At 41.4% G+C, this 22,174-nt stretch overlaps 1 pseudogene; it reads left to right on the forward strand.

Moving 5' to 3' along the window:
• Positions 1-10,365: 10,365 nt before the first annotated feature.
• Positions 10,366-22,174, forward strand: part of LOC101686159 — a 64,687-nt pseudogene continuing 52,878 nt past the window's right edge.

The raw sequence follows: 22,174 nt of genomic DNA on the forward strand, positions 1-22,174 counted from the left end.
TTGGCTCATAGGGAACAAGCTTTGTTGTTCAGGCTTTAGAAAGTTTTCTTTAATAAATGATCCATTATAACTAACTGCATTTTGATTCTGTAATGCTCCCTGAGGAAGAATGCATCTGGTTGTCTAATTTAGATGGAAATTTCACCAAAATTAATTCCACCATTCAAAGATGAAATCGAATGGACCGGACTGCATGCCTTATGAGAAGGTGTACTTCCTATCAGAAAGACAGTTCATACAGAGAGTCCCACAGAGCATGTAGTCACCACAGTTCTCTTCACTTAAGACCATAAAGTGTTGCTTTGTTGAATTCAAGGTAACAATTCATAACTTTGTGTTAAATGTTACATCTATACACACACACACACACATAAAATTTCACATGCACAAGGTTGATAGGCACTTAAGTTGAGGAAATTAGACATTCTATCTTATCCATTTTTTCTTAAGTTGGGCTCCACATGGGTGTGGAGCCTAATGTGGGGCTTGAACTCACGACCCTGAGATCAAGACCTGAGCTGAAATCAAGTGTCAGACGCTTAACCAACTGAGTGACCCAGGTGCCTTGTATCACATCCAACTTTAGAAGTATAGTATTTGTATGTCTGGCTTTTACTGACTTGCCTTGGATCTGAAATGCATAATCATACTTTTAGAGAAAGGACTTGCTTTTTGCCACATTCTCAATCAAAATTTTATTAGATAAGATGCTCTTTGGGAGAAAATGAGCAACAGCGACTTAGTGGCCTACATTGGCCCTGCATTCCATCTGGTATCTCTTAAGTTTGTTAAATTTTAACTAGTTGTTCTCTTCCACATTTGGGCCACTTTTTTCTCTGATAAATTATAAATGATTAATGAATTCCAGGAAAGAAGAGTATTTGTTAGGTCATATTTCTTCTACTTCTATGTCCATTTTCTGAGAAAATAGCTTATGCAGTGTTTAAGCCAAAATTATCATTTCATTTAGTTCGGAGGTCAATGGGTCTGTTTATTGAAATAATAATCTCCCAAACTGCCTATCACCCAACTGTTTGTGTTCTGATTTGAAAGTACAACATCTACTGCTAATTATCTTCATATACTGATAATTTACTCTATGAAACCCTAGTCTGTTTTGTTCATCTCTGCCCCAAAATAGTTTGCTGAATTTGAATTTGATTATTTAGAGTTAATTTAAGACTTTTTGACCTGGTGACAATGATATAGAACTTCAGGAATAAAAAATAAAAAAAAAAAGAGAGAGAGCCACAGATATTAACCATCTTCTTTACGCTTGATGTCATGCCCTGGTTTATCTGTTGCCATTGTGGATAGTCTCTCATTTGATCCTCATAACAAGCTGAGGAGGTAGATATTATCTGCACCTTCTAAATGAGCAAAGGGAATCTTTGAGAAGTTGTGATGGCCTACTCAAGGTCACTGTGCCAGAACAGAAATTCAATCCTATGAGCCCAAGACTTGAGCTCTTAACCATGACTCTAAGTAGAATCATGAAGCTCTTCTTAAGAAGAACTGAAGGTGATATTAGGGTACAAGATATTATTATGAGAATCAAAGTTATGCACTGATGGAATGAGTTCCTAGTGAAGTTTATGAATTAAAAAAAATAATGTGTGTGCACATATATCTAAGGATACACTGTATGGTATGAACATGTATTTACCTCTATCTTATCTATCTAATCTGCCTCTCTTCTCTGAGTTAGAGACAAAGTTGGCTAGATGGTCTTCTATAGTCTTTCTTAAAGCTGGATTTTTATTGTTTTATGATGTTTGAATTTTCAGCCCAATTTTAGATGGAAGCCTTTATTTCAATGCTGGCTACGAGATTCAAGTTCAATAAAACTTGATGAATTGAATTCTCTCTGTAGATTAAAGGAAGATACATCCATTAGGCGGTCCAAGAAAACCCAAATCAGTGCTAACAATGATATTTCTATTTTTATAATAAATAAACTATTTTTAGGTACAAGCTAAATTTATAGCCTCACTCCTCAGAACTGGATTTCCTCAAAGTAGGCAGAAAGAAAATGACCTGTTGACATGTTGAAAATCAATCCAGCCAAAAGTAAAAATATCCCATTAAGGGAAACAACCTTGTCAGTTAGTATATTTGCTTTGTTCATAAAAATAGCCCAGGAAAAGTGAAAATGAAAATGTTTTCTTGATAGGCTCTGAACAATGTGCTTTTAGTTTCACTAGGTAAATCAGAGTCAGAAAAACAACATGGAACACGCAATATGGAGTTCTCACTGGGGGCTGGGCGGCAGCCACAGGTTGGGTTTTGAGCTTCATAACTCCATCAAGCTACATCACAGGCATCAATTAGGACATCTGGCCCAGGGGCTGGGGTGTTCAAAAGTGCTATAGATGAGATTTTAGAAAATTAAGCAATTTAGAAAAAGAAGGATTATCCCAATCAAAATTGTGTTTAGAGCCAAATATGGCCAAGAAGAAGCTGTTTTTAATACTGCTAGACTTTAAGAAATGTTCTGAGACTGCCCTGAATTGAGACAAATCAATGTTAAATTGAAGTGTCAAATTGGTCTCTATTACTGGTTTGTTCCTTTCTATCCTCATGTAATCTACCATTTGAGATCCCTTACCTTATTAAACATTTCTTCTCACTAAATGATCAGCAGAATATAGCAAGAGCAAATGAGTATGGTTTTAAAAAAAAATGACAAAGAGGCCAAGTAACATTCACAAAAATATACTTTAGAGAGACAGGAAATTTTAAGCCTCTGAATAGAGATACCAGCCTATCGTGAAAGGGACAGCATTATGTTTGAGGAGAACTTTGGTCATTTTGTCAAATAAATTATCTTTGTAGAAAAAAATTATATATTCCTAAAGAAGAAAGGGATGTAGGAAGAACAGGAAATTCTCTCAGAGAAATGGAATGATTCATCTTGACCTTGTTTAATGCCTGCATTTGCTCTGACCTTCAATCTCGAATGAGAGCAAATAAAATACTGATTAGACTTGTGTCTTTGTTTTAAATTCTAACTACTTGGGTTATTTTACTACCTGAATTGGATTGCACTATAGTCCTTTCAATTCAAAGTTAAGCCCATAGAGAATACATTGTCTATAAAGGATAACTTTGTATTGACATTTTGAAGGACCTGGCTTCTTCCACGAAAGGTGACATACATTCCTCTTCTTTAAACATAGATTATTATGTATGCTTTACCTTGAGTGGTGGAACAGTGACCTCTGCTTGATAAACAAAGATACGATTTGCAAAAGCCCAAATATTTACTGAATGTTTTGCAAGGAAGACCTCATTTGTGGTTGATAATTACTGTGCCAGTAGGTTACTGAAAAATTACCTCCCTTCAGAGCTAACTAGGACAAGCTCATCCACAATGAAACAAAATCAGTCAACATTCAGAACATTGTGTTTTCATCTTTTATAAACAGCACAGAGGAAATTCCATTTACCAAGATCCAGGAAACCAATTGCTTAATCATGCCTCCCTCTGGGTTGGAAAGCTATCTGATATTCTCATATCAATACTTCTGAATCTCACCCAGTGTGCTTTTTTTAGGTGAATTTCCCCACCAGCACTTCATGAATATTGAACACTGCGTCATCTCATTATGGGTATGGAAGGCCCTGTCCCTGCACTCCTCCTATCTTCCCGATATGGTAAGCTGCCTCCGGCTCTGACACAGGTACTGGATAGCATCATCCTAGGAAAATTCTCAAAGTAATGCTTAATCAAATATGCACCCCAAATTTGGTTAAACAGTTAATGCCCACTGTCCCGCCATGTTCCTCCACAGGCTGCTCAGCCTAAATGTTTGTCGAGCATGGGCTATTTGCCAGGCCCTCCTTGTTCAATACAATGAACAAAATACAGTCTCTGCTCTCAAGAAGTTTACACTCTAGTGGAGAGAAAGAGGCGATAAACAATATATTATACAATATCGATTGATGACAAAGGCTGTGAAGAAAAACAAAGAGCAAGGGAATGAGAGAGGCTGAGCCAGGGCTAGCTGGGATAGGGCGACTGGGGAAGCCCTCTAAGATAAGGCCAGGTTTGCTGGGATTAGGGTGGAGGGGGTTGCAAAGCTGCTGGCTTGCTCATCATTGCCCCCTGCAGGCCCTAGGTATTTGCGGGGTGAATGGTTCAAAGCTAACATCTGTCATTTTTTGATTTGGGGTTGTGAGAGATTTGCCCAGCCCAGGAATGTGTCAGAGTGAGAATAAAGTAGAGGGACCCTGTGAAGCATGATAAAGTCCATCGACATCCTACTGCCACGTCTGGTATCCTGCGATGGAACTCCGATCATGTCATTGTCTTCATCGAGAACCTTCTAGGTCTCCCTACCCTCATCCAAGAAAATACAAACTTCTCAGCCTTGTATTTAAGCTTATCCACAAAAATATGCCCAATGTAGCTTATCAACCGGATCTTCTAAATTGGAGTAAGTTATCACAATCCCTTAAAGTTTTAAAACAATATTAAGTCATGTAATAATAAATTAATTATAATAAATTTATGTTAAGTCCCACGAAGGTACAGATTTTGATCTGCTGTTATCTGCAGCACTTAATGCACTTCCTCAATAAATACATGTTTAATCCATAATATTAAAGTGGAGTATGAGGGAGAGCATATGCATATTAAGGGGTTTAGAAAATTAGTCAGGAAAAGAAAAGACAAATTACCCCAGCCTCAAAAGCATCTGTCCCAGAGCACAATGTGTTTGCGGATGTAGCCAGGCAATCAGATACCACAGGCTCATTCAGAAATAGCAATGGTGTCCTCTGGACAAACCACAGTGGTCCTTCTATGACCCCATCTGAGGTGGCATAAGGCAGAAGACATTCTCTGTGACTTTTTGACCAAAGGAGACTTCACATGTGTTTTATGTTTGGAAAACAAAAGCAAAACTATATAACACTTGAAAACCAGTCCAAGTTAGAATGATCTGCCATAAAACAGGTTGGACAAATGCCAGTGCCAAAACACCGGGAAGAATTTCCAGGGGCCACTGGTCACCGTTTCTCCTTATCCAATCTATGAAGTAAAAGAAGAGAAGGCTACACAGGCATCTGAGCTACTCCTACTGGCCTAGAACCTGCTCGGGGGCTCTGAGCAGCAGTACAACCTTAACAAAGTTAAATAAAATACTAGGACGTGGGAAGACAGGAATTTACAAAGCATGGTGTGTGGGAGTTCTATCAAGCATTTGCACTCACTTAAGAAAAATGTCTACCGCATACAAGTGTAGGGTTCGTGTGCATGGTAAAGAAAGCCAAAGGACCTTTACCTGCCCCTTCTTTTAGGCTTGTTTGTTCTGGTCCCACACTTTAGCCCACACTTTAGCTTACCCAACTATGCCCCAAGCTAGCACCAATAAGAGGGGTCATAACCAATGGTTCAGAAACCTTTGCAGGGTCTGGGTTTCCCACCCCACCCCACACGTCAAGCACAGTTTACCTCAGAGTGCCCCATCTCTGCACACTGTGAAGAGTCATATCAGATCTGTACCTTACCCTCGTTGGGTGTGTTCCAGTACCTTCTTTCTCCTTTCAGGAATCCCAACCTATTTCCTGTTCACCCCAGAACAGGCTCTGATAAACACATATGTGGTAGGGAGTCAATAACTGAACCAGACTGAAGTGTTGCTTCTACCAAGATGGAAATTTAAACCTGAAATAAAACTAGAAACTGAAGATATGAACTTCTAAAGGTAGAATTTTAGCAAACGGTCAGCTATTGAGAGAGAACGATGGAATCAAATAGCATGAATTAAGACTAATTGAAGAGTACTTGTATAAAGCAATTTAATGATATCAGGACAGCATTTTATTTCTGTATTAAGTACTCTAGAGTTTCTTCTACATGATGATTTCTTTAAAATGCTCCTCAAAGGGGCGCCTGGGTGGCTTAGTGGGTTAAAATGCTCCTCAAATTTTTGTTGTATTTTCTTTAAAAAGTGCAGATTCCTAACCCTTGTCCAGATCTACTGAACAGAGTATCCAGATGTGGACCCCAGTGAATGTACATTTTATTAACAAGCTTCCCTAGCTCATTGCTCTGTGTAGGAACATAGAACAGTGTCACCCCCTGTACTGAGGAGTAATCACACCTGCTTTCCATAAGGTGGTCTGAGGTCTGCTCAGCAATCTCAAAGCTCATATAATACCTCTTTGTTGTGTTTTCTACCAAAGCCCCACTGGAATAATTTCTCGATGCAAAAAGAATCATAAAAAAAAAAAGTATGAGTTTCTTCTATTTAAGTTCAAAATTAGGCTTCGGTAATTTGATTGATCGATAGGTATTGCTTCATGAATATTGCCTCAGTGCTGCCAGAAGAATGGACGGTAGGCTGGCACCAAGTCCAATGCCTTGACACACCTTGGAAGTCCTTGCACAGAGATGATGTTCAAGAAACAACTTGGAGAGATTCAAGCGCTTTCCAAAAATACCATAGAAAAGACTCAGGGAAGGATTGAGGTGGGAGGGAGAGATGGGAAGGTAAAGGCTAAAGATCGTCACTCTGAGGAACAGACAGACGGTGACCACTGACATAAATGGAGGAAAATGAGACGGAGGACCTGCTTTAGGGGAGAGACATGAATCCAATCTCCCACATTTTAAGTCTGAGAGTAGTGAGGCCTCTATTAGGTGGTGGCTTCAGAATGCTGGAGACAGAGCTTTGGGAATGAGACTCGATGTTGCGTCAATGAGAGATGATGAAGAGTTTCAAGAAGAAAATATGGTGTGAAAATAAGGGGCTTGAGGATAGAAGTTGGGCCTGAACTTCAGGCTAACAGAACAGAAAAGGGAAGAAAATCGCTATCCCCGCCTCACACCCCAATCCTACAGACGTGTCAGACTTTCCGATCTCTAGAATGAAATCCCGCACACTTCAGTTCACCTGTTTGTCTGGGCCTCAGAATGCTTTTGAGGTAAAGGATAATCAACAATATAAGAAAGAGAATCTTGGCTGTTGGAGAACATGTCCCGTAATACAGAACGAGTAGTGGAGTATCCGTTTCACTGATTTCATGTTCTATGGCGCCAGCGGCAGGTGGAGTGTCTAGTAAATTGTTTTTGTTTATTAGCATATTTGATGAAATTAGTCTCCTCATTGTGTTGTATTTCCTGAGGGCCTTGGGCAAGTCTGTTGGATTGAGTAGTGAATAGGCTTAATACAGCATACGTCATTATAAATATCCCGGATTACATACTGTTTACTAGAGCTAGTGGCCGGAATATAAGGAACTTGGAAATAAAACTTTATTTTAAGGCTCTATGTTGGAAGAGCGATCCTCTCCGATATGCAAGGCAACAGAGCCACCTGCCGGTGAAACTATGTCCCCCACCAGGCGGCAATAGACAATGCTTGTATGGGTGTATCATCTATCTATTCACTCAAACTGTCTCATACATTCTTGTAGGTAAAGATATCCTCCCAACCCGTTCCTTTTGTATGTGTGTAATTTGTGGTCTGAATGTTAGATTTTTCTGCTTTTCTGATGATGAAGGGATGATAAGGTACGAATCGGGCATCAGCCCATGTCCCTCACCAGCATTCAAAGTGGGATCTCAGGTCAGAACACTGAACTCAGAATTTGGATGGGCAACGTGCCCGGAAGACTGTTTGGTGTCAGTCTGGGTCTGGCAGAGCTGTGGATTCTAGATGTGCGCTTGGCTCTACTTCCTACCATCCTTGTTTTACCATGTTCCATAAATAAGCCAAAGATGGACCCGGTATGCTCACCCCACAGGTTGCTGATTTTTTTCAAACAGACTGTGGGATCCAAGAACTCAAAAGCCTGTGGGCTCCAAAGTTGAATTTTCATATTTAAAACATACTCAGTTGTGGGGCGCCTGGGTGGCTCAGTCGGTTAAGCATCTTATATTTTTATGACTTATTTAATTAATGTATTTATTTGACAGACAGAGAGAGAGAGAGAGATCACAAGTAGGCAGAGCAGCAGGCAGAAAGAGAGGGGGAAGCAAGCTCCCTGCTGAAAAGACAGCCCGATGTGGGGCTCGATGTGGGGCTTGATGTGGGGCTCGATCCTAGGACCCTGGATCATGACCTGAGCTGAAGGCAGAGGTTTAACCCACCGAGCCACCCACGCCCCCCAAATGTCTGACTCTTGATTTCTGCTCAGGTAAGGCTCTCAGGGTTGTGAGTTTGCACCGCACATTGGGCTCCACACTGGTGTGGAGCCTGCTTAAGAGTCTCTCTCTTCCTCTTGCTCTGCCCCTCCCCCAAGCCCCGCTTGTGTGTTTTTTCTCTCTCTCTCAAGAAATTATTCAGTTGTTTTAAATACAGCCCAAATAAACATATTTTAAAACATATTTAGAACTGGCCTGCTTTGCCTATGCCAAGAAACTGCATCCAACATCTGCTAACCACAGTTAAGATAAACCTTCTAGCTATTCAAGATGTCTACTTTGTGGCTGCCCTTGGGAGTTCCCTGATCAGAAACTCCCAGATAGGCTGCTGAGCAGCCTCACCTAGACCTGTAAGTCCCCTCTCCTCTCATCCTCTCCCTCAAGAGCTCCCTAACCTTCCTATTGTCTGGGCAGAAGGGCAGAAGCCTCTAGGCTGTCATAGCAACCAAATGGTCCTGTACTGTGTTGGACGCCCTTCCCTGCTTCCCAAATGCAAACCAGTCAACGTGTTGCCTGAATAAAGCTTGCTGTGTCTCACTCCCACCTCGTGGTCTTCTCTTCAGCCACCCACCCCAGATCCCTCTTAGGCAAGATAGGCCTTGCCTCCAAAGGGAGAAAGAAATGAACTTCAAAGACTCAGAGAAATCAAGTTGTTCATATGGGGATGGCATTGCATTACACATTCTCTGTGCCTCCCCTTTGATTACTCTTGTTCCCCTGCAGAAGTTGACATTGTTTCCCAGGTAGGGTTTGGAGTACCAATGCCCATAACTGTCCCTTCCCAAAGTGTCCCGGAGGCCTGGCCACAAATAGGATGAAAGCTTGCAGCGTGTAAGTACTTTAAATATGCTATCCTTCCTCAGGGAAGAGTTGTCCCCGCTGTAGGCAAAATGGCTAATAGTCTTCCTCTGAGTCTGGTCAAGGACGCCTTTGCTCTTGACCTTTGCAATGGTGGAGCGACTTGGAAAGACAATGAAGCTGAGTTAGTCCTAAAAAGGACGCAGAAAGTCTGAGCCCAAAGCCCAGGCGCTCAGTATTGGAAGGTAATAAAAGATTCACACACTTCTGGGGCGCCTGGGTGGCTCAGTGGGTTAAAGCCTCTACCTTCAGCTCAGGTAAGATCCCAGGGTGCTGGGATCGAGCCCTACATCGGGCTCTCTCCTTGGCGGGAAGCCTGCTTCCTCCTCCTCTTTCTCTCTCTCTCTCTCTCTCAGCCTGCTTCTCTGCCTACTTGTGATCTCTGTCTGTCAAATCATCAATCAATCAACCAATCAATCTTAAAAAAAAAAAAAAAAAGATTCACACACTTCCTTAGTAATTCCTTCCCCCCTGTATGGTTGAATGTACAAAAAGAGCATCTCCCTTCCTGTGGTTATTTAAGTATTAGACTGACTCTCCTGCACCACTCATTAGCTCTGTTATCTAGCCAATTCTTTAGCGTCTCTGGGCCTAAGTCTCTTGTTTGTCAGAGGGAGACAACAACAGAACCCACCTGGTTGGGTTTGTTGTGAGGATTAAAGGAGATCATGGTTAATTTTTTTCTACCAGAGGCAACATAACATAACAACTGAGAGTATGGACACCGGAGCCAGATTACTTGGGTTCCAATTCCAGTTTTACAGTTTCCTTCTAGCTGTGCGACCTTCTCTATGTCTCAATTTCCTCAACCTTAAAATGGGGATAATTATATTATCCATCACATGGGGTTGTTTTCTTCAATGTGCTAATAAATATAAAACATTTACAGCATCTTATAAGAACCTATTTTTGTTAGAACGTGAATAAAGCTCTTAGAACAGTTTCTGGTAAATGGTAAGAACTCCACGAATGTTAACTATTTTACTCTTAGTCACGTAACTTCTCAGATCCATAAACTTTATATTAGTTATTCAATAACAAAGAAAGAGCTGGTTTCTGTTTTCTTCCTTTTATTATAAAATTTTACTCCTAACTTAAGCTTTTGCTTTGTTAAATTCAATCTGGGAGGCGAGCCAGCACCATGGGACTTGGAAGAATGATAAGTGCATTAATGGAAACAAAATGGCTCAAATATTAAGTATAAAAAGGAGACTGGCTCCTCTTTCTGTCCGCCAAAAATTAACTAGCTTGTAAACACTCTCCGCTACTTCTTGCTTCCCTCCATACTTCTTAAGAATGTTTGCTGCGAACCTGTGTTCCCAGCAGGCCTTGCTCAGAGGGCACTGGTAAGTACAGGAAAACCAGCTTCTTCACGGAGCTGGCTGGAGAAACAAAGCTGGCCTGGGTACAGTTCTCTAGCTCCTTGGAAGGGAAGCCGTATCTTTGTCTTGTTGGATTTTTCCTTCTCAAACTCAGAATTTGGAAGGGGGCGGGAAGTGCGGGAAGGATCTTTACATCATTGGCACAAACTCCAAGAAGAGAAGAGGAGTCTGGCCAGCAAGCCTAAACCGTGTTTTGTGGTTGGGCTTGTTGAAATCGCCCGAGCCCGGGGTGGCAAGCGGCGGGGGCCTCAGACCCGGGGCTCGGCGCGCGGGTGCCACCGCCCCTGGGCACCCAGGCCGAAGCCGGCGCGGTGACGGGCCGGATCCGGGGGCTGTGCCTCCACCTTCCGGGGAGACTCCAGGACATCAGGTAAACGAGCCGCAGCCTGCGCCCCGCGCTTACTCCCGCTGATCTCGGGCACCCTGTCCACCCCGCGCTTTGTGCCCTGCGTTCTCGGAAGAACGGGACGGGAGGGGCGAGGCGTCGGCCGCAACCCTGCAGGGAGGCCGCAGGTGTAGGGCCCGCCGTCCGAGCGCTGACACTTGGCCCTTTGCTCCACCACGCGTCCGAGGTTCGCACCGACGTTTCCCCTCTCCGGAGAGTGAGCCGGCGCCCGCCTTTGCTCAGCCTCTCCGTGGAGAAGTGCCTGCCCGCCTGCCTTTCCCTGCCTGCCCTTGCTAGTGGGTCCCTCCCTCCCGGCCCACCCCGAGTAGCTTTAATGTTCGGAGCCTTGTGCCTCCTTTCCGTCCGTCCATTCCCTGTTCTTCCTCCCGTTGGAAATGGAAATCTTTCGGCGGACGGGGACAACACAGTGGGCTCGGTTTTTGGTGGCTAGGGATTTGAGGTTAGGAGTGGGGACTTAAAACCGTGCTTTTGTACCTCCATGGTTTAGGGCTTTCTTGTGCCTTTGTCTCCCCGACCCTGCCCAAAGATTTGTTCCATTTATTCAAAGTACAACTGTGTTCTCCCTCTCTCCCTTTTTGGACTACTTTATAAGGAGGAAATCAAGAGATCCTCATTATTCAAACCTGGACTAACCATACGCATTAACATAGGGTAATCAGGCCTGGGGTTATTTATTTATTTATTTACATGGAATCACCTAGTGAAATACAATGAACAGAGAAGTCATTTGAGGGGGGGAGGGGGTGAGGGGTGGGGATGCACCTTTTTTTGCATTGAAATGTGTTTTGACACTTGGGCATGCCCTAGTTGTAGCGTCTATACCTATACCGTTTGATTTGAGGGCCATTGTCTCTGGCATGAAATACCAAACCATTGTTTGTCATCATGCCCCCAAATTCTATTGATGTTTATTTCCTTTTGTTTACAGTTAATGTTCTTTAAGAGTCCCCCCACCTGAATCACAGTTACCAAGAGAAGCATGAGATCATAATACATTATTGAAGAGCCTGCTCTCCTATTCAAGAAACAGGGCCAACTTCTGGGGGTGCCTGGGTGGCTTAGTGGGTTAAAGCCTCTGCTTTCGGCTCAGGTCATGATCCCGGGGCCCTGGGATTGAGCCCCACATTAGGCTCTCTACTCAGCAGGGAGCCTGCTTCTCTCTCTCTCTCTCTCTCTCTCTGCCTCTCTGCTTACTTGCGACCTCTGTCAAGTAAATAAATAAAATCTTAAAAAAAAAAATAAAAAGAAACAGGGCCAACTTCTGAAGGGCTGTGTTCAATAGGTTCTGGGCCCAGTTCTAAAGCTAATTAGCTATGTGACCTTGATTGTTCAATTTATGTAATCTCTTGGAACCTTGTTTATCTCACTTCAGGAGAGCTGGAACTAATAACCTCCTTCCACTAACCAGTGAGTGCTAAAAAATCAGTGGTCAGTCGGCCCTCATCTTCCTGGACCTGTCAGCGGTATTGGAGCAAATTGATCACTCTCTCCTTAAATACTTTTTTCTTGAAGTCTCCTGAAGTTTTCCTCCTTCCTCCCTGCCCACTCCTTCTCAGTCTCCTTGACTGTCCCTCTTCATCTCTAAAACCTAAGATTTACAGTGCTACAGTCCTCCGCTTGGACTCAGTCTTTTTTTTTTTTTTAATTTTTAAAAAAGATTTCATTTACTTATTTGATAGAGAGAGAGAGTGAGATCAGGAAGACAGAGGAGGAATGGGAGAGGGAGAAGCAGGCTTCCCCCTGAGCAGGAAGCCTGATGCTGGGCTTGATCCCAGAACCCTGAGATCATAACCCGAGCTGAAGGTAGATGCCCAAGCACTGAGCCACCCAGGTGCCCCTGGACTCACTCTTTAGGCACTCTCCTCTATGATATTTAACATCGATACTTTGATATAGGCTCCACACGTCCGCCTCCAACATGGACTTGTCCTCTTCTGAAATCCGTATTCCCATATCCACTTGTTTTCTTTGACATCTTCTGGAAGAGGCATCTCAGAGATAATATGTTTAAAGGTGAACTCTTGATCTTCACCCCCAAATCTGATGCTCCCCCAGTCTCATTCATCTTAGCCAACGACAACCCTGTCTTTCTACACTCAGGCCAACACCTTTGCTGTCCAACCTGTCTTCCACCTTCACTCTCCTCTAAACTACTGTCTCTTGAATCGGACTGTAGTAACGGCCTCCTACCTCATCTCCCTGGTTTTTCCCTTGCCCTTCTGCTGTGTGTTCTCCTCAGAGTAATCCTGCAAGTCAGTCATGTCCTCTGTTGGAAGAAAACTGTCCAATGTCCAATGGCTTCTCGAATTTGGAGTAAAATCTGAAGTCCTTACAGTGACCTAAATGTGTAACTTAGTCTCAGATTCTTTTCTGGCTTCATCTCTTCCTTGCGCCCCACCACTTGCCCACTGGCCCTGCTGGCACACTGATCTTCCAGCTGTTAGTCCAACATACCAAGCACATCTCTGTCTGGGGGACTTTGCACTTACTAGTCTCTCCATTGGAAACATTCCTTTTCCCAGACAACCCACCAGCTGGTTCCTTCACTTCCTTTAGGCCTCTGCTCACTCAAATATCATCTTATCAAAGACCCCTACCCTTGACCACTTGACATCCAATAGTCACTTTCAACCCTTTCCTTCCTGGTACTTCCTAACCCCTTACCTTGCATTATCTTTCTCCACAGCTCTTGCCAGCTGACAGATATTTGTGGGGCATTTTTTCTTTTTTCCCCCTCCTTCCATCCCCTTCCCAGAATGGAAACTCCCAAGCGGGCAGAGATTTTGATAGTCTGAGACCAAAGTGCTGTTATAGTGGAGTGAAGGCCATCTCCCGGGTCGTAGACTTCTTGTTGTGTCCTCACCTTCTGGAGGGGGCTAGGAAACTCTGCAGGGTCTTTTTTATAAGGGTACTAATCCCATTCATGTCCTAAACACTCCCAGGAGCCCCACTTAATACCATCACACTGGGCATTAGGATTCAACATATGAATTTTGTTGGAGGCACAGACATCACATGGAAGGTTATTGACAAATGTTTATTGAATGAATGAGTCTGAAGGGTAATATTTATAATATTTGGATCACAGGGCTAAAGTGAAGATCATATTGTAAGGCCATTTTGTATGCTGGAAAGAACTTGGGCTTTGTAGTTAGACCTGGGAGCAAACCCTGGTTACATACTCACAAATAGTATGGACGTCTCAGAAGTTCCGTTTTCCACATTTGTGGTATGGACAAAATATAATAGCTTGAAGGTTTGTTGTGAGTATGAGGCAAAATATAGGGGTATATAAAGCATTTGGCTATAAGGAAGCTAGAAAACAAGCAGTTTGGATAACTTCTGTGTGTGAATGTGTTTTGTAAGCTATAAAGCCACACATTTACATAGGGCACTAATATTACTGAAGATACTGTATATAGTCTACTATAACAGACTTTTCAGAGTCAATGATTTCAGTGTTCATAACATAATGCACTCAGAAAATTAGTAATTAGTGGTATTGATAATGAAAGTGATTGTCTGACATCCTATTGTTCCTGCATAATTTTTGCATGTCCTTTGGCCCTGCTGTACCTAAGAAGGCAATATATATTTTTATTACCTCAGTCTTTGGCAAAACGTTGTGCACAGATTCAACTGCTTAACCACATACTGGTAATCCAAGTAATTATGTGGGGCGAAGCTATCTGGTCCTGCCCTGTGAGTTCTATCTATCTATTCTAGTTCAGCACACATTGACAGAACATAGAGATTCAAAAGGAAATATGACATGCCCTTATCTTCAGGAAACTCAGTCTCCTGAGTTACAGTGTAGGTAGGCCAGCTTTAGGTGTATACAATGCAAACTGTTTGAGGACAAAAAGTCTGCCCCTAATGCAGTTAGAAGACACTAGGAAGTCAGATAGCATACTGATTATTTTTTTTCATCTTTGAGTTAGTTTTCCTTGCAACTCCAAAGGTATAGGCCATATTCTTGAGACTGAGTTAGCTTTGAGGCCTCTAGGACACAGAAGGTTGTGAGTTGAGGGGACCCTGCATCCCAGGCACACTTCTGGATTCTTGTCGCTCAGATTTAAAAGTTATGGACTAGGAGGGACTGCTAGGTAAAATAAGGCGACTTCAGAACCTCCCTGGGAGTTCCTAAGCAGTCCTGCTTTGGTTGTGATGTACCCTTTCCCTGGCTTTCTAGCCCCTCCTCAATAATCATGCAGGTTCAGAAGGACTTGAGGAACCCAGGTAATCTTTTGAGCTTTTCCTAAGTGCAAACCCCAACCAGAAGGGAAGCCCCGCCTCCGGGAAGCCCCGCCCCAGAAGTCCCGCCCCTCCATGGGTGGGTTCCTGAGTGATTGAGCTCAGTGCACCACGTGGGGTGAGATTATCCCAACGTATGAGGCCTCAACAAGGTTAAAATTGGCCTAAACTGAGGAAGACAACAGTGTGCTTGACCATGGAACGTTACATTTGAAGAAAGGGCTTCTTCATTGAAGTTGGCCATATTTTTCCCGTTAAGCCTAACGGCCTTGTAAGTACCCACAAGACCAGGTTTTATTCATCTTTGCCGGGTACAGTGCCTCTCACACACAGTGTATCAGTTATTTATCAATTGCACATAGGTTTACTCTTTGGGAATAGCTCTTAGTCTCATATATATTCATCAGGAATTCTGTAATAGCAACATAATTTGCATTATTTTAGTTAAACATTTACTCATCAGCAAATATTTCTTGAACATAGTGTTGGGCTTTGGGAATACAAAACAGAATACTACCTATTTCCTGGATCCAGAATAATTTTTACTGATCTTTATTTATTTCCAGACTTATACCAAATTCAACATGTAGTTTACCTTTGTTTAAAACCCGAGACTCTCAGCAAGGAATGAGAACTTTTTTTTGGTAAAGATAAACTTTAGAAAAATGAGATGATTATTTCTATCTTCTCAACTCTATCTACTTTTTTTTTAAAAAAAAAGTTCTGATTAACACAGTGTACAATTACATTCATTCATTTAATTCTTCAGTAGCCCTCAGGCTCACAGTTTGAGGGGGCAAAGTTGGTTCCAACTCTGATCCCACAGAAGGTGACCTGAGTGAGGACACCTCACAGCCTTTGGGAGAAGGTCATCCTTGCACCATCTCTTTGGGCTTTGGGCTCTTTGCAGCTCCCATCACTGAATGGAAGGCAGACTGACAGGCAGTTCTGTTCCTTCTGGAAATTTTCTACTGTGTCTTACACTTGTTCAGATGACTTTTCTCAAGAAAGCAGATTTCATGAGCCTCTCTGTCTGCTCTTGGGCTACTGAAACACAGGCAGATATGACTGAAGAATCTGAACAAGGAAACATTTAAAAATACGTGACACTAATATACAATGCTGTCTACATCTCTGTCTTGGATTTTACATTGTTCGTGAAGCCTACAGTGGTCATTTGAATTATCTGTCAGCCACAGTGCCGGCTTTGTCTGATTGTTGTGGCATCCATTTGTTCTTGTCTTCCTTTTCTCCGTTACCACAATATTCCCACGATCACAAATACAACCACTGGTGCCCTGTTTGAGTTTCACACTTCTACTAAGCATCTTGACATGAAATCACAAAGTGAGATTTTTCTTCCTTCTCTGAAATCACTGATGAAAAGATTCTGTTCTGTGTGTGGTCTATAGAATGGCTCAATTGGAGACTGACACCCAATGTTTCAACAGATGGTACTGCTCCTCATCTCAAAGCAGTTGCTGGTGCCTTTTCTGAGCTCACGGGTCCTGGAGAAATCACACAGAATTAATTATAGAACCATTTATCTTTCAGCAATTTCTTCATTTATTTTAATGGGTTTTCCGTACATATATTACATCATATCTGAGTTTACTCTTTTAGGGTTATAAAATCCATCCATCTTTCTTGCAGTATAGGGGAAAAAAGTATAAGTATCTCAGTAATTAATAAATAATTCTTAATTAACTCTGCTTATTTTATGTATTGACATAAGGCTTTGCTGTGCCAAGGTCTCTGTCTGGTGGAAAAAGTCCCCACCTGTGAAAAGGCTTTACATGGAATCTTTAAAGTAGGTTGTAGGAATTTCAACATGACAGAATAAAGGATTCTATGGCAGTTAATAAGAAATTAGAAGCTTACCTAACCTGTGGGTATGAAAAATGAAGGATGTGATGTGAAGAAACTTTTAGAAGAGTTGTTTTGAAATGTTTTTCTTAGTCATTCAAACATTAATTCAATCAAATTTTGCTAAGTGCCCATTCGGTACAGTGCTGGAGAGGAGGGACGCCACATTAAGACAAAGCCCATACCTTTCAACATAACAATGCTTAGGAGGATGAAACATTTTAGGGTAGTATTTTTCTTTAGACTTTTATGTCTTGTTTTGTACTTTGGGCACTGCCTTGGAATGAGGTTTTTAATAAGGGAGTAACTTGAAGACAATACATTATTTCAGAATGGAAGAAGGTGGAAACCTAGAGGCTTGGTAAGAACAGACTTCCTCTTTGTCTTCTCTTTACAACACACCAAAAGCTGTGAGGGGCAGAGTTGGTTTTTGCCTAAATTGTTTATGAGCTTAGAATAGCAAATAGGATTTTGCACCCAGTGAATTGCTAATATATAATTTCTTTTAGAAAGAATCCTTGCCATTTGAAGGAAATAAAGTCGAGAGCACTGGGACATGGGAAAATCTTTGCCATAGATATTCTTCGATTTACTTGTCTTTTCTTTTGCCGTATGAGAATTTACTTGTCCTTCAGTTAGCGAGACTATGAGTGGATTGTCACCCCAATATGGCAAGGCTTGAATGTAAAGTACAATGGCAAGAAAAGCTCAGTAAGGTAGAAGGGATTTCCGGGGCAATATCCCCAAAATGCACGAGTGTGTATCTACAGATTTGGTATTTGGGTAATGTAAAGGAAATAAGATTATACTCATGCATTTTTCAATTTTCATTAAATTATTATTAATTTTTTTTAAAGTAAATTATACATACTTTGTGCTTTACTTCTAGTTCCTCAGCTACTATATGGAGAGAAGCTGGGTTGTTTGGGTTTTGGTTATCTCTCAGAGATGGTCATTTTAATAACCGTGTAACCATAATTTAAAAGATATTACACAAGACAATGTCTTTATAAGTGACTTATTATAAAGCTTTACAGTGTTAGGCCTTCTCATTATTAGAAAAATAGTAACTTGATTAGTTGCTGTCACTTACAGGCAGAAATATCTTAAGGAATTACAGCTAACTCTGCAAGAGCTTTGTTCCCCCAGATCGATAATGTGGCCTCATTTACAATATACGCAAAAATCTAAAAACCTAAATGCCTAACAAAAATGAAATGGTTACATAAGTGATGAGATATCCAAGCCTTTTGGTAGCACCAAAATTATACTTGTAAAAAGCTTTATTAACATTATGCTGTCACAGATAGTACATGATAAATATCTTAGTCCTAACTTTGAAATATTTGTTAGTTCTAGTGGATTCGATTTTTTTATTTTAATATTTAAGGCCTAGAAATTGGCCTGAAGCATGGACTGTGTCCCAACAGAATTTCCATTTAGACAAGAAAACCATTCAAATTATTTAGCTTGTTAGAGAATAGCAAAAGTCTTAATATAGCTCTGTCATCAACTTTGTGATATTTAGCTTATGTAAATAGCTGCTTCGGCTTGGCAGAATTAATTTTAAAAATAAACCCATAGGAACACAACTAATTACCTAATTTGTGCTTTAAAGTGTAATTTGACTGCAAATGAGTACTTTGAAATAACTTCATCACCTATGATAACTCTTACTCCAATCTACCCTTTTGGTTTCTTGCATCTGTTTCTATACTCTCTCAAGCAAAGGAGACACCATTGCCTTCCCCTGAGAATTAGTGTAGGATTTTAGTAATGAATGGTCAGGGCATGGATAGTGTTGAGAACTTTAGGTTTTAATAAAACTTAGGATTTAAAACTCCTAAGAGATCACAAAGAGAAGTGGTAAGTTTTGTTTGATCCTCATTTTACCACTTTGGGGATAATGAAAGTCCAGTTTCTATGGAACATAATGTTAGACCTTTCCATTGATTGGTTATATTTTAAAAATCACATGGCATTGGTTCTTTCCAGATAACATAAATATTGCTATTAATGTTTAATGAAACCTTGTAAGTAACTAAAAGATTGATTAGTCTGCACTGTTACCTTTGAGTTAACTAAATACGTTTTATTTATTTTTTAAAAGATTTTTATTTATTTATTTGACAGAGAGCGAGCGAGCGAGAGCACAGACAGGGGGAGTGGCAGGCAGAGGGAGAAGGAAAAGCAGGCTCCCCACTGAGTATGGGGAGCCCAATTCTGGAGTTGATCCCAGGATCTCAGGATCATGACCTGAGCCAAAGGCAGACACTTCACTGACTGAGCCACCCAGGCACCCAAATAAATACACTTTAGAGTGGATAACACATTTATTGTTATATTTTTAAACTTTATTTATTTATTTATTTGAGAGAGAGAGATCACAAGCAGGCAGAGAGAGGGGGGAAAGCAAGTTCCTTGCCGAGCAGAGAGCCCAATGTGGGGCTCGATCCCAGGACACCGAGATCATGACCTGAGCCGAAGGCAGAGGCTCAACCCACTGAGCTACCCAGGTGCCCCTTATTGTTATATTTTTAGGACCTGGGCTATGTTCCTGATTTTATGCAGATGCCATGGCTCCATATATAAAGGATATTCACTATAAAAGGTATTTTTTTTAACTAAAAAGGTAATTTGAAAAATATCATTAAATCATCTTAATTTCCTATATTCAGCAGTGTGTCAGATTTTAAGAATGAGAAGACATAAAGAAAAGTATCTGTATATTTCTATCTACAGCTATAACTATATATAACTTTGATATAGTCACTAAACGTAAATAATTAAACAACTCGACATTTGAGAGGCTTTATTAGTCACGTTGATGTGGTTCTAAGGAGAGAAGGCAGTAGTCATTAGATGAAAGAATATTTTAAAATATAGCCACTGTTAACCCACCAGCATGTTTGGGTTGATTTCCAGTCAGAGAGTTAAGACTGTACTGGTTGTTTGCTCTCCTCACTTTGCGTCTTTGGTGGCACAAGACAAATCTTATTAGAGCATCTTCCTGGAGTCAGGGTGAGGTTTATAGCTGTGGCACCATAAAAGCTGCTTACCATACTGGAACCAAACCCAAGACTCTGGTCTCATGTTCAGAGTGCTGTGATTTATTTACTGGGCTAACCAAGAAAGCCTTTTGCAGTTGGATACCAAGGTAACTGGAAATGACGTTACTGAATATCTCTCTTTTAATTCTTAAAAATGGATCTCTGATTTAAAAGAAGTCCCTTATTGTTGTTTAAGATCTTTAAGCTGAAGAGCTTTGAATGATTAATAGTCTGCATGTACTTATTATGTACACTTTAATTTTATTGTTGATCCATTTCAGAATACATTAAGAGTTAGGAGGTCTGAATTTATTTATTTTTTTTTTTAAAGTGGACTCCATGCCAATGTGGAGCCCAGCGTGGGCTTGAACTCATGACCCTGAGATCAAGACCTGAGCTGAGAGCAAGTGCTGGATCCTTAACCCACTGAATGGCCCAGGTACCCCCGGAGGTCTGCATTTTAAAATATGATTATTATCCACCAGGAGGAGCTATATCCCCTTTTGAAAATTTAGTTACCCAGAGAAAGTAAAGCAAAAAGCAAGATGTCAGACTTGCCAAAACTTATAAACCCCAGGTACTGGTGGTAAATATAAATATTTGTATATTATCTTTTACTCTGGAATCATGAAATGTCAGTTACTCCACTGAAGTCTTGCTGTGTGGCAGACATAGAGCCAGATACCCTGGACAAACAAAGCCAATGACACTAATGCATCTTAGATGAGAGGGTGGAAAGAGGAAGACTTGGGGGGAGAGAGAGTTTCTTTCAATAGAAATAACAGCTCAGGGGCGCCTGGATGGCTCAGCCAGTTAAACGTCTGCTTTTGGCTCAGGTCATGATCTCAGGGTCCTGGGATCAAGCCCCCACATTGAATCAGTCTCCCTGCTCAGGGGGTAGTCGTCTTCTCCCTCTCTCTCTCTGTCCCTCCCTCCTGCTCTCTCTCAAATACATAAATAAGATCCTAAAACAAGAAGAAAAAAAGCAACAGTTGAAGCTATGACTGAGAAGGATTTCTGTAGAAAGGATGGGAATGGTTATGAGGCAGAATGGGGATTTCTGTAGAAGGGAAGGGAATGGATACGAGGGAGAATAGGGATCAAGCTAGGAAGAAGGAAAGAGGAGAGCTTGTGGAGACAAAGGGGGGGGTGAAGGGAAGGGAGGAGGCAGGGGAAGAACCTGGTTAGTACAGTGTCACCAGAGCCCAGGGAGGAAGGACTTTTAAGAAAGTGTTGGTGGGGTCAGGGAGGCGAAAGGGACTGAGTTCAGATGTACCTGAGTAGGTAGAGGAAAGTGAAAACAGAAAAAAAAAAAAAATGTGCTTGGTTAGAAAGAGGACTAGTGGTTATACATTCTAATTATGTACAGTTAATAATCATTCTTTGGCCAGTTAATAGAAGTGGCTGAGCAGAGCATTCAGAGCTTTGCAGGTATTGTCTAATGACCCATACCATTAACCATACACACAAATCCATGTAGAGTGTGACACCACAGATGATGGCGGACAAGGAGGGGGAAGAGCAGGTCTTGATCCTGCCTCTGTCATTAATAAGCTGCATGACCCTGGACCAGTCACTGAGCCTCTCTGTACCCTAATTTCTTATTCTGTAAATGAGGTGGTTGGATTAGGTCAAGATTTTCCAATCTGGTGACCAAGGATGGATTTTAGGGAATCTGAGATGTCCCTAAAATTAGAAGCAAAAACAGTTTTTCTCCCTAAAGAGAGGATCCATAATTTTTTTCAGATTCCCCAAAGACTATCTTAAAAAGGTAAGACTCACTGGATTAGGTGCTCACTAGAGTCTCATCTACTCTAGAATTCTAGAATCTGAAATCTCTAGTTTTAACCTCTTAGTGGGGTTCCATGTGGACTGTCTCAACCAGACACCATCGGAGATGAAATTAATTAGAGTCTGAAAGTTAATCGATTAGATCAGTCCTCTCTGGAGGATTATTTAGAAAATCCAGATAATTTTGAAGATTAAAACTAAACTTTCCTTTAACAGCCTACAGATATTTTTATTAGGACTCAACTCTTAAATCTGTTGACATTGGTTATTAGCCATGCATCCGACGGGCGTGAACACCAGTAGTGGCTGCACTACTTAGCTATTGTACAGGGATGCCATTGCCTTTTGTGTACTTGACTCTAAAAGCAAAAAAAAAAAAAAAAAGGAAGGGGGATTGTTGGGTGTAGGCTGG

Source organism: Mustela putorius, unplaced genomic scaffold, assembly GCF_011764305.1.
Source record: "Mustela putorius furo isolate JIRA1106 unplaced genomic scaffold, ASM1176430v1.1 tig00000056_pilon_pilon_pilon, whole genome shotgun sequence".
Taxonomy (NCBI): Eukaryota; Metazoa; Chordata; class Mammalia; order Carnivora; family Mustelidae; genus Mustela; species Mustela putorius.